Source organism: Ambystoma mexicanum, chromosome 3p (assembly GCF_040938575.1).
Source record: "Ambystoma mexicanum isolate Mex_15411 chromosome 3p, UKY_AmexF1_1, whole genome shotgun sequence".
NCBI lineage: Eukaryota > Metazoa > Chordata > Amphibia > Caudata > Ambystomatidae > Ambystoma > Ambystoma mexicanum.
The window spans coordinates 1,237,256,761-1,237,270,349 of NC_090925.1; positions in this window are offsets into that span (position 1 = coordinate 1,237,256,761).

Genomic DNA, 13,589 nt, shown 5'->3' on the forward strand with positions numbered 1-13,589 from the left:
CTAGTTGCTTATTTTAAGAGACAGAACATTTCAGGTAATTACTGTGGATTGTGCCTTATTAAATCTTTCTGAATAGGTGAGAATTGTCTGTGTGCGCTGCTAAAAATCTGAGCGGCACTCAGAAGGAAGCTGGGCAAGCGCACAGCTTAGAGGGAACATTGAGTGGCGGTAAACATTTATTAAGCTGGGACCTTCCACAGCGCAGCGATTGACACAGGGAAGCTTAACTGTAAATACGATGAGCCAGGGCAGCAGTGGGCTTCAGTGCTGGGGGTCTGATTAGCCAGCAATCCATGTGCACCCTGCTGCCAGCCTGGTGGGGTCAGTCCCGATGCTGCACTGTATAGTGGGCACCACTGAAGTAGTCACAAGTTTGCAGCATTGAGGAGTGTGGGGCCTGTTGGTAGTGTGCTGCCTTGGTGCCAGTTGAGCACGGGGCTGCTGAGATCAGGACACTTGCCCTGTGAGCAGTGTTGAGTGCTTTACAAGAGGTGGGCAAGTGGTGCTGCTCGGGGCACCTGGGGAAAAAACTCCTGCTCGATATCTTGAGATTAATATTTGAGCAGCTGCACCTTCCTGTTATTACCAGCACACTACACAATATGACCAGGGGTGCAGGTGGAGGTAAGAAGGCTGCCACAATAGACAAATATACTAAGGCAACTTAGGGAGGGAGGAAGACGCAATGACCCAGACTGCAGTTGCCCCTGAACAGTCAGGGAGCAACCCCCTCACCCCCCAAGCTACAACAAATGCTAGACACCATGATGAAGGGATTTGCAACAGTGAATGAAAAATTAGATGACATCACATTAAATGGCACTACTATCCAGGCGCAGCTTGCGAAAGAAGTCCAGTGGAACGGATTGGGACAACAGAGGACACTGTGCATGACCTACAATCAACAGTAAATCAGTTAATGCCCTGTCAAAAGACATGAGATATGTCAAAGCCAACTGTGACAACCTCGAATCCCGCTCCCGGAGGAATAACGGAAGAATAATTTGGGTTGGAAGCTTTCAAGAGACAAGAAAGAGCTCCAGCTGTGCTCCTAAATTATCCAGATTTGTCCTTAATTTTCAGTGGCGGTTCAGCAGGTCAAGGAGATGGTACGGCAGAGCAATATCCCATATGCGGTGCTATTCCCAGCTCGACTATGTTTACAATTGCAGGGCAAATTGCATTTCTTCATGGTCCCAGATGAGGCAGTAAAATGTATCGAGGCCAAAATACTGATTCAGCAACCTCCTGCTGTGCCCCCAGAGGACTTGTCAACATGAGTGTCTAGCATCCCAAGATACTTTAGGAGGTAAGACAGTATGTATGGGTCGATGGTATTGGGTTTAATTATCACTGCTACTGTGAAATGCATATCCTATTAGAGATTTGAAGGAAAGTGGCAAGAGCGGCGACAGTATGCCCCCATTGCATTTGCTTTGTGCTCGTTACAGTTGGGAACCGGCCCGAATGTGGAGGCCGTACAGTTGTGGGTTAGAGAGGGTTGTTGGGAGGGCATGATTTACAATGCTGGTTGGGGGGAGACAGTGAGGGTGGGTTGGGAGGGACTGGGGACATCCGGAGAGGGATTTGTTGCAACTGGGATGGAAGTGGGTGGGGTTTTCAAGTTGGGTGCGGGTGGAAACATATTTCAAAAATGTCTTGGCAGACAGAGGTGTGCAATGCTATGGAATGGATCACGTGGTCTCAGCAGTATGGGCCCGCGGGGCGGTTGCACCCAGGGGTGGGGGGGGTAGGTGGTCATGATTACATGGTAATGTGATGTCACTTAATGTGATAACCTGAAACATCCGGGGCGTGGGGAACTACTATAAGATCGGAAGCGGTGGGGCTACCTGCTGCATGCTCGTCCTTCGGGGCACCATTCGGCTTGCGCCCAGACATTCCCTTGAAACGGATGAGAACTTTTATCAATATGGGATACATGGTAGCCCCGCCACAGACTAAGAAGTGGTTGGCTTATCTGACATAGTTTGAGAATTGTGAGGAGGCTTGTATTGGGACATTGCCAGCTACATTCAGGCCTAAGGACATATGGGGGGAATTCTGTGCATACCTGGCTAATCAACCCCCGGACTGAGGCCAATGATGTAAGCACTAAACAGATCGCCTAGCCTATGGGGGCAGTGGGGGTGGTCGGTGCAGTAACTAACCTTATGGGAAGCATCTGGGTATGTATATTTATTTTCTTTATTGTCCATGGACTGCTGCTGTGAAAACAATCTGTTCCTTTCTCCTTTCCAGGATGCTGTACTCTCGACTGCCAAGCTTAAAAAGTTTTTTTTTTTTTAAATAACAAAGATCAGGAGGCAAAAGCACATGCTCCCACCAGCCCATAAAAACATTATTGGAACCAATGGCCTGAAGAAGATATGGCAGCAACGGGCGTAGTGTTCATTGAATGTAGGCACAACAGGGAAAATGATATGTAGAGCTGCGCATCACTGGTGACCAATGAACTAAATACCTTGAAGTATAGAGTGACACATAAATTATGCAACACAGGAGAAGGGACTGTACAAGGTCCCATTTTGGATGAGAGCATATCAAGTGAAATGCATGAGTCAAAGGCACTTCACGCTATATTTTGGCTGGGCAATTGTGTGCATTCCGGGAAACACTTTCAGCTTTCAATTAGTTTACTACCATTCAAAATGAACAAGACGACACAAACATACACCGTTTATAGTACTACGTTGCTTGCACTGGAGGTTTATAGCAATGTATTTTCCACAGGAAATCAGAAATGATTTTCCCCGTGCAACATTTTGAATCATGGACACTTTTAGCCAGGATTTCATATTTAGAAAATGTTATTTCAAACACCTTTTGGCAGTTGGTTTTTTAGAGGATCAAATGGAAAAATTGCTGGACAAATGTCGAATCAATTATCACCACATTTCATAGGCAGATGGATCTCATTAAACAGGGGCATGCTTTAAGCATGATCAAAATGAGTGCCCATTTAAGAAACTGTCACTGGGGCGTGTGTAAGTTGTTCACATAAAATACTTCGGGACACATTTTTGTCAACTGGTCACTCAAAGTTCACCATGCATAACATGCACATTATATATATATATATCGTACTGCAAATGGTTTCTATATTAAGATGTGTAGTCATGTTCGGTCTTTTCATTTTGAGGTTTTATTTTGTGTGATATCATATATGGTTGCGTAATTAAATATTTGGTGCTTTTACAAAAGACTGAGCCCAAAGCGTGAATACAAATCAAGTAAACCAAAGGGCCTAAAGAGAAAATGCAGTTACAAGTACAGGTCACTAGAAGAGGAGGAATGGCGTTCAAGACTGTTGGCAGGGTTCCAAAAGATCAGGTGGAGTACAATAATCCAGAAAAAAGCAGCCGAGTCAACGATAGAGAGGTGATAGGTGGGGGGGGGAGGCGCAGGGGGGAAATCTGCAGGACCGGGTATACAATAAACCTGCTAGATGGTCCTCTCCAGTACATCATGGAAGATGGACATCTTAGGAGACAAAGTGGTTTTAGCTGGATAAAGGAAGGCAGAACGGCTCAATATAATAGGCTTTAAAAGAGTAGGATGTGAAGGGATATTTGTTATAACTGTTACATATTTATGTGCAGTTTTTATTACAGAGCCAGAGTTGAATTGAATTATAAATGATCTGAATAATGTTGTCTTCCAATATGACCTTTAAGTCAGTACTTCACGTTATTTGGGACTTCAAACGAATTTGGAAAATGTGCATTTCTTCTAATATCAGTTTAATTAGACTAACACCTATATTGTATATCCTTTTTTCAAGGTAAATATACAAATTCACATGCAATATCAGAACAAAAATACATGTATTAAAAAAGCAGTGTAAGAAACCAAAGCAGTTACAGTAGGACTATCAAATGCCAGAACTTAAATCCAGTCTGATGTGTTGATAGTCATAGGTGTACTATTTTGTCCGAATCAGAGATCAGGATGTAATGGAAATCTATGATTGGTTCTAAATAAGTGCATTTTATATCTTTTGGCGGGGCTTAGGTCGTAACAGTGTCAAAAGGATGAAACCAGAATAGACAAATGCGTATCACCCCCCCCCCCCCCCCGGAGTTATCTCACCCCCAACCCAAAGATAAATTATGCTGGGCTCCAGCCAAGATTTAACTGAGAGTGAGATTACTGTATAATAAATGTTAATTCTAAAACTAGAAACCCTTTGTAATCCATACTTCTATGCACTTAGTAATAGATTGAAATTGAAATGTCCCTTTTTACTTAAAGTTTCTATACAGATCATGCAGTGATATTACTACAGGTTTTTCCTACTGCTGCCACTGTCCCGAGCGGATTGATAATGCTAAGTGGGTGGAAGCACAGGAGCTTTACTAGTCAGTTATATACGATATAGTGTTAGGAGATATATATATATATTTTTTGGGAACTTTTTGTTGGGAGCATTTGCCTGTTTTAGGGAGTAAAAGTACCTGGTGCTGCTCATCTGTAGGGCCAGTGTTATGGTTGCGTTTCCAATACCCAACTTTATGTGTATGTATTGGCGCGCATATGTATGTGAGCATGCTTTCTTGGGCTGCAAAGCTGTATCTGGTGCACAGTTATCTAAACTACTTGTGTGCTATATGTAAATATATCATGGATTACATTTGTGCTGCAGTTTATGGACTGCCCCACCCCCAATCTACTGTCTCTGCTGGTATCAGAGCTCAGGCCTGCCGCCTGTTCCTTGTCACATTCCTCCCAGTTGTTATTCAAGGACCACCCCGCCTCCTCCCTCAACTCTGGCATTAGAGCCATTCTACTCAGTCCCACTTCAGACAAAGCCTGGCATGGCATGGCATGGCATGGAGTCTGGCTCCGACAGCTATGCAGTCCTGGCTGAACCTATGTTCAACTGTTTAACTGAGGAGACCGGCTGAAGCTGGTTTTAATCAATCACTTAGGATTAAGCTCACAGGGGATCAGCACAGAGATTCTCACGAATGAAGCAGGGAGCACGACACAAGAAATTATACCTGCATGGTTATTTGAAATCCGTTTCTCATTCAAAAATAGGATTCCACGAGGGTCAATACATATCTATGTAACTATTTGTACATTACGTTTAATAGCGAAGTAAAACTATTTGGTGCTCACATGCTGTATATACACCATGCATGGGGGCAGCTGGGGGACATGATTGGGGGCCTGCTGGCAGGTGCCCCTCAGTGCTGGGGGGTGGGGTGCTGGGGGACATGAGTGGGGGCCTGCTGGCAGGTGCCCTGCACTGCTGGGGGTGGGGTGCAAGGGGACATGAGTGGGGGCCTGCTGGCAGGTGCCCTGTACTGCTGGGGGTAGGGGGTGCAAGGGGACATGAGTGGGGGCCTGCTGGCAGGTGCCCTGCACTGCTGGGGGGTAGGGGTGCAAGGGGACATGAGTGGGACATGAGTGGGGGCCTGCTGGCGGGTGCCCCTCAGTGCTGGGGGGTGGGGGTTGCTGGGGGACATGAGTGGGGGCCTGCTGGCAGGTGCCCTGCACTGCTGGGGGGTGGGTGTGCAAGGGGACATGAGTGGGGGCCTGCTGGCAGGTGCCCTGCACTGCTGGGGGGTGGGGGTGCAAGGGGACATGAGTGGGACATGAGTGGGGGCCTGCTGGCAGGTGCCCTGCACTGCTGGGGGGTGGGGGTGCAAGGGGACATGAGTGGGGGCCTGCTGGCAGGTGCCCCTCAGTGCTGGGGGGTGGGGGTGCGGGGAGACATGAATGGGGGCCTGCTGGCAGGTGCCCCTCAGTGCTGGGGGTGGGGGTGCTGGGGGACATGAGTGGGGGCCTGCTGGCCGGTACCCCTCAGTGCTGGGGGGTGGGGGTGCTGGGGGACAAGAGTGGAGGCCTGCTGGCAGGTGCCCTGCACTGCTGGGGGTGGGGGTGCAAGGGGACATGTGTGGGACATGAGTGGGGGCCTGCTGGCAGGTGCCCCTCAGTGCTGGGGGTGGGGGTGCTGGGGGACATGAGTGGGGGCCTGCTGGCAGGTGCCCTGCACTGCTGGGGGGTGGGGGTGCAAGGGGACATGAGTGGGGGCCTGCTGGCAGGTGCCCCTCAGTGCTGGGGGTGGGGGTGGAGGGGGTCATGCGTTGGTGATCAGTAGTGCAAGCTGACATGTGGCTTGCCTGGGGGGCATGCCCATGGTGGATGGGCTGCCTGCGGGACATGACCAGAGGTGCAGGGTAGTCCCCTGTGGTGTGGGCTGCCTGCAGGGGCCGTGGAGGGTGTAGAGAGAACACCTGGGAGGACCCACACTGCCAATTCACGTGTAGGACTCCCCTGCACCCCAGATATACATGTACCCTACTCGCACAGGGCCCGTCGCGTGTGAAACTTCCCGCGCACCCCCGAAATACACGTACCCCACTCGCACAGGGCCCATCGCGTGTGAAACTTTCCGCAAACCCCAGAAATGGACGTACCCTGCTGGAATCGCGTGTGAAACTTCCCGCGAACCCCAGAAATACATCTACCCTGCTGAAATCGCGTGTGAAACTTCCCACGCACCCCAGAAAATACACATACCCCGCTCGCCCAAGGCCAATCGCGTGTGAAACTTCATGCGAACCACAGATTTACACGTACCCAGGCCAAACGCGTGTGAAACTTCACGTGAACCCCAGGAATACACGCACCCCACTCGCACAGAGCCTATTGTGTGTGAAACTTCCCGCGCACCCCCGAAATACACGCACACGCTATTTTTGACACAGCGGGTGTCCGTGTTTGTCGCGTACCCCTTTGCACGTCATTTGTCCTAGAGGGCCACAGTATGGGACAATCATCAGAGCTGTATATACATACTTTTTGTTAGCGCACATTTTGGCGCACATTTTTTTCATGCGCAGGGACGCTACCGCCTGTCTTCGTGTGGCGGACATTTTTAGGACTGTGCGCGTCTTCGCCCGTACGCTGGTTTGCCCTATTCGATTCCATGAATACGTGTTGTTCGGCGAGCGTGTGGGCGTTCCGCGCACTTGCCTCCTGTACTTCCCCCGTGACGCCCACATTTTCACACGTTGTTCCCCATTCCGCGTGTCACGCCCCGTGTTACGGCTACTTTTGTTATGTGCTCCGCGCTATGTGCGCTTTCGCTGTGGCCGTAGCGCACGCAGTTAGATGACCTGTGCGCCGGCGTGCGCCACGCAGATTTTCAGCGCACATCCCAGATTTTACTCGCGCACGGACTTCCATGAATCGATGTGCGCAAGTTTTGCTGCGATTTTCACACTTGCACTGCGATTCGCACGGTTTCGCACGCTTGCGTGGGAATTTTCAGCGCACATTAATTCCATAAATCGGGCTGTAAACCTCTTCAACATGGCGCACTCTTTACAAATAAAGCATTCGCACTTTTCATGAAACAGGCACATACTGGTAACGTGATGTATATCATGTTGCATATCCTGCCGTTTAACATTCGGGTAGAAGCACTTTTATTTGCATTGGTTATGACAGTCCAACTGCAACAATTAGGGAGGTTGGGTTTGTAAAATGTGGATTTGAGATGGATACCCATGCTAGAGAAATAGAGAGAAGAGCCCTCAATAGAATAAAAAATGTTCTTGAGGGTTAATGTGCCAGCTTAGATGGAGCACAAACATTAGAAGGTGAACAATTTGTTTCTAGGTTTTAAAGAGGAATTTCCATGAAGTTGCACTACCTGACAAACCTGGCCTCTGAGACGCAGGCATGAAATCGGGTCAAGAAATAAACACAGTCTAATCTTTGAAGCCCAGGAGACGTTTGCGATCCACATGTTGGCTTTTGTATTTGGGACAGGAGGTGAACACTGTACGTTCAAAATCGCTATGTTTGTTATAAAAAAAGAACTTGTGATGAAGCAAATACTTAAAGTTATCTAAAATGTCCGTCTGTTGATACATTTTCATAGTGATTATTATTTGCACAGTGAACCAGTCTCTACATTACATGGAGTTTAGTTTAAGGAAGATAGTGGACAGAAATGAATTCCTGATGAGACCACTGAGGACATCATGTATGCCAATGCTTACCACGTTACAAATGACATCAGAGATTCATTGACAAGAGTCATTGGGAGGGTGGGGTGCGGGGGGGGGGGGGGGAGAGACACCTTTTCAAATGCAAGAACTTACAAAGAAGATGATCTAAACGGGTTGCAAACCCGATAAACATCCAAGACAGTAAGAAGAGAATTCACCCCATAAACCCGACCAACAGCAGCAGAAATAGAAACAGAGGTAGCACTGTAACATTCTAAAAGGCATTGTCAAGTGAAGAAATAGATTTTGAAAGTGCCACCTGGGTAATAGTAATTGTCAGTTGTGTCATATGGGATATCAAATATGCAGTCAGCAGCAGAAAATAGGTATGTGGTGGAGAGAGGGTTATACATTCATTTCTCCTTAACATTCCAATTGCAAGGTGCAGGTTTTCCATTTGTTAAGTATAATAAAGCAATTATCGTCCCCGGATATTTAAATATAAAATCATAAAATAACACAAATGTCTATGGAAGCCAAACATTTATGTTCCGTTATATCCTACACTTTAGAAGATGGGCACAATATTTTCTGCACTGCCCCCCGCCCCCCACACTGCTGCCTCTGCTTGCATGAGCTAAGATCCTGTCCTTTTTTCACATTCCTCGCTGTTACTCAGGGCCCAACCCCGTCCCTTGTCTCTCCAGCTTCCTATGAGAGAAAAGAACAAGTTACTCTCTTACCTGGTAACGTTCTTTCGATGGGATGGTCCGACGACGTATTCCATATCTTTGACAGTAATCACCACAGCTGTGCTGCTTCGGAAAATGTTCTGCGTCCTATGTCGATGCGCCGTCCCCGACGACCTCCTCCGACGGCCGACGTCACCTGAAGTGATAAGTAGGACGCACGACGCCCGTAGCCTCAGTTGTAGTTTTTTCCCCCAGAACGTGTGCCACCAGTCTTCTGCCAGTCAGACACACAAGGCCTTGCGGAAAGGTAAGCTGCAATCGCATAAGAAATTCTGCAGCGGGGAAGGTAGGGAGGGAGCGATATGGAATACGTCGTCAGACCATCCCATCGAAAGAACGTGATCAGGTAAGAGAGTAACTTGTTCTTCGAGGGGATTGGGTCCTCCGAGGTACTCCATATCTTTGACATACTCCCAAAGCAGTACCAAAGCAAGGAGGTGGGAAAAGAATTTAGAACACAAATTTAGCATGCCCAATCCAATTTGTGGAATAAAGGACTGCCTTGCCAAAGGCCAGATCCTGTCCTCGGATGGAATCGAGGGAGTAGTGACGTACAAAAGTATGTACAAAAGCCCAGGTGGCTGCATTACAGATGTTACAAATAGGAACACCCCTATGTAGGACAGCAGATGCAGCCATACCCCTGGTAGAATGGGCCCGCAAGCCAGCCGGTGGGTCCTTACCCGACAAGCGGTAACACTCGGAGATAGCCAAAATAATCTAACGAGAGAAAGTCTGTTTCGTCACAGCTTGTCCCAAACGCTTTCCAGCGTAGCGTAACCAATGAAGTGTTGATCGTCCACTCTGACCCGGGACATGCGCGAAATATAAAAGCTCAACGCTCTCCTAGGATCAAGCCTATGGAGCCTCTCCTTCTCTTTACCAGGATGCGGAGGAGGATAGAATGCCGGAAGAACAACCTTCTGGCCCAAATGAAATTCCAAAACCATCTTCGGAAGAAAGGAAGGACGAACTCTAAGGACAACCCTGTCCTTATGAAACACAGTGAAGGGTGGCTTAAGTGCCTATAACTCACTCTGCGAGCAGAAGTGACCGCAACCAAAAACACAGTTTTAAGAGTTAACAGTCTCAAAGGGCAAGGATGCAAAGGCTCAAACGGAGCACCCATAAGAAACTTAAGAACAAGGTTCAAATCCCAACCGGGCACCAGAAAAGGTGACGGAGGGAACACATTAGTGAGCCCTTTCAAAAACTGAGAAATTAAAAGAATCTTAAAATAGGAACATTCTTCAGACGAGCACTTAAATATGGACAGCGCCGCCAGGTAACCTTTAAATGGTACCCACTTGCAAGCCCCTGTGGGCCAAAGAAAGCAAAAAAGACAGAACCATGGGAATGTAACATTCAAAAGGATCCACATTCTTAACTCTGCACCAGTCGCAGAATTTACGCCAACGGCAACGGTACAGAGACTTTGTTGCCGGCTGCCTGGCCGAGAGCAACACCTCCAACACTTCTTCAGGGAGGTCCCAATCCTTATGCCTCAACCTTTCAGAAGCCAAGCTTAAAGGTTGAGGGATCTGACCTCTGGATGGAGTACCTGACCCCCCCCTCCCGTGAGAGCAGATCGTCTCGGTAGGGAAGACGATGTGGAGGGCAGATGGACAAGTCGAGAAGGTCCGGGTACCATGTCCTCCGGGCCCACGCCGGAGCTATGAGGATCATCCGGGAACCGAACCTCCGTAACCTCCGCAGTACTTGCAGGATGACGGGGACTGGAGGAAACACGTACAGCAGTGGGAATGACCAGTCCACCACGAACGCGTCTCCCAAGACTCCTTTTGGAGGAAATTCCCACAAGCAGAACCTTTCGCACTTCCGGTTGACACTGGAGGCGAAGAGATCCACTTGAGGGGTCCGCAAAGGGCAAAGATCTCCAGGAGAATTTTCTGAGCCAGCTCCCACTCGTGAGAGATCGTGCTCTGCCAGATGAACAGCCGAGATCAAAACTTCCTGCTGGATGGCCCAGAACTCGAGCTGCATCGCTTCCCTGCACAGAGGAAGTGACCCTGCCCCCCACTTTTTGTTGAGGTAGTGCATGGCCACCGTGTTGTCCGTCAGGATCAGGACACTCTTTCCTCGCACAGTCGGCAAAAAAGCCTTCAGGGCTAGCCTGATGGCCCTCAGCTCCAACAGATTGATATGGAGTCTGGACTCTTACGGAGACCAATGGCCGCTGACTGTCAACTCGTTGGCATGAGCTCCCCATCACGTGAGGGATGCGTCCATCACGATCGGCACCTCCGGCAGGGAAGCCAAAACGGATCTCCCTTCATCAGATTGCCTTCGACGGCCCACCACAGAAGGTCCTGGGCGACCGAGGGCGGCACCTGAACTGGGTCCGACATCCTGCCGGAAGATTACGACCACTGCATCTTGAGTTCCCACTGCAAAGATCTCATCCGCAGATGAGCATCTGGCACCAGAAGAATGCAGGATGCCATGAGGCCGAGCAACCTCAAGAACTCGAACGCCAGGAGCGTCTGGGCAAGTTGAAACTTGTGCACCATCTGCTGAATGTGAAGAGCCCTCACCTGGGGAGGAAAACACAGCCCCAGGGATGTGTCGAGCACTGCTCCGATGTACTGGAGCCGCTGTGTTGGCGTCAAATGGGACTTCTTTAAATTGAGGGAGAAGCCCAGCTTGTGAAGGGCGTGGCAGGTGATGGACAGATGATCCAGGACTTGCTCGGGAGAGCTCCCCCTGATCAACCAATCGTCCAGGTAGGGGTAGACGTGAATCCCCCTTTATTGAGATGCGCTGCCACCACCACCATGAGCTTGGTGAAAACCCTCGGGGCGGAGGTCAATCCGAACGGCAGGACCCGAAACTGAAAGTGCGAGTCGCCAACCGCGAACCTCAGGTACTTCTTGTGCCTCGGATGGATCGGCACATGAAAGTAAGCGTCCTTGAGGTCGAGAGACACCAACCGGTCCTGAAGTTGAAGGGCCTGGAGGACTTGAGAGAGAGTAACCATCTTGAACTTGTCCTTCCGGAGGAGTTTGTTCAAACCGCGCAAGTCCATGATGGGTCTCAATCCCCCGTCTTTCTTCAAAATAAAAAAATAAGGGGAATACCATCCCTTGTTCCTCTCTGCTACAGGCACCAGTTCTATGGCGCCTTTCTCCAGCAGGGCTTAAATTTCCTGCACAAGGAGCAGATCCGGTCTCTTCAAAGAGAGGTTCCCAGGTGGATTGTCGGGAGGCCTCTGCCGAAAGGGAAGACAGTAGCCGTGGGTTATGATCTCCAGAACCCACACATCTGAAGTAATGGCACGCCACTCTACAAGATGCTGCGCCTGCCTTCCCCCAACAGGCGAACCATGGGACATGCGGCATTGCCTGAGGGCAAAGAGGCAACTGCCCGAGCGGCTTTGGCACCTCGAGTACCCCGTCTTCCACCTTTGGTACTCCTACGGTGGCCTCTTTGGCTGACAGCTCCTCTCGCTTTACTGAAGGATGAGTAATCGCGAAAGGAACCTCCCCTCCATTGTTGTCCCCTAGGACGAAAAGGCGGAGGTTGTCGAACTGCAGCGCCCAACGACTTTGCTGCAGCTTTGGAGGTCTGCAACCTCTCAAGGCTCTCGTCAGCCTTGCTGCCAAAAAGATGTTCACCGTCAAAGGGCATGTTGAGGAGCCGGGACTGTACATCAGGAGCGAACCCAGACTTCCGCAACCACGCAAACCTGCGTATTATGGTGCTCGCCGCCATGGACCGGCGCACATAATCTGCCATGTCCAAACCCGACTGAACGGCCTCACACATGGTATCCTTGCCATCCTGGACCATAGCAAGGAAACCATCCCGTTCGTCCCCTTCGGGAACATATCAGCCGCTAATGCAACACAGTTCCACAGAGTGTGTGTGAAACGAGACAAGGCACATACGGAGTTGGCTGCCTGAAGCGCTAACCCCTGAAGAAAACACTTTCTTCGCCCAGCCATCAAAACGTTTGTCGTCCCTATCCAGAGGGATGGTAGGATACAACACCTGCTTTGCCGGGGCTGTAGCCGCCTGCACCACCAAACTCTCCGGAGTTGGGTGCCTGGACAAGTTGCAGGGGTCGCTACTGGCTGGATGGTATTTTCGCGACAAAGACTTGCCCACTGCCGGGAGACTCTCCGGAGCAGTCCAAGCCGCCGCCACCCTTCTCTGCAGAGCCATATGAAACGGCAGTACCAGGTCAGTGGGGGGACCAAGATCGAGGATGTCCGTAAGATCATCCTGAACAAACTCCCATGGGGGAGCCGACCATCCCAAGTACTCGGTGACCCGAGACATAAGGCACCGGTACGAAGAATTGGCATGAGTGCCAGGCTGAGGCCTACAAAACTCCACCTCCGGAGAGGTGTCCAGTCCACTGGCATCATGCAGTGACTGCCTCAGGTCTTCAAATTGGCTATGGCCCGAGAGAAGCTCATCTGGATCAGTAACCGGAACCAAGCCCTCATCAGAGCCCTCATCAACCTCTGAAATGTACTCCAGGCGGTGAGAGAAAGACACCTGGGGACCAAAGCTATGCCCGACCTTAGCCAGAGCCTTTCTAGGGGCTTCCCCTGTGCCACGGGGCCCCTCCGACACCACAGCCTCGAAAGGCGTCGAGGGCACCGAACAAATCGGCGTCGACGTCAGCCGCAGCATCGACGGCGTCGACACAGGCCTCAAAGCCAGAGCTCCGAGCGTGTCCTTCGACGACCTAGGCGCCATCAGCGTTGACGACCCCCTCGGAGGCGGAGCCTCGAAAGATGCCGTCGACGACCTCGGCGCCACAAGCGTCGACGTCTTCCTCGAAGACTGCACAGGATCACGCGGTCTCGAGCGCGTC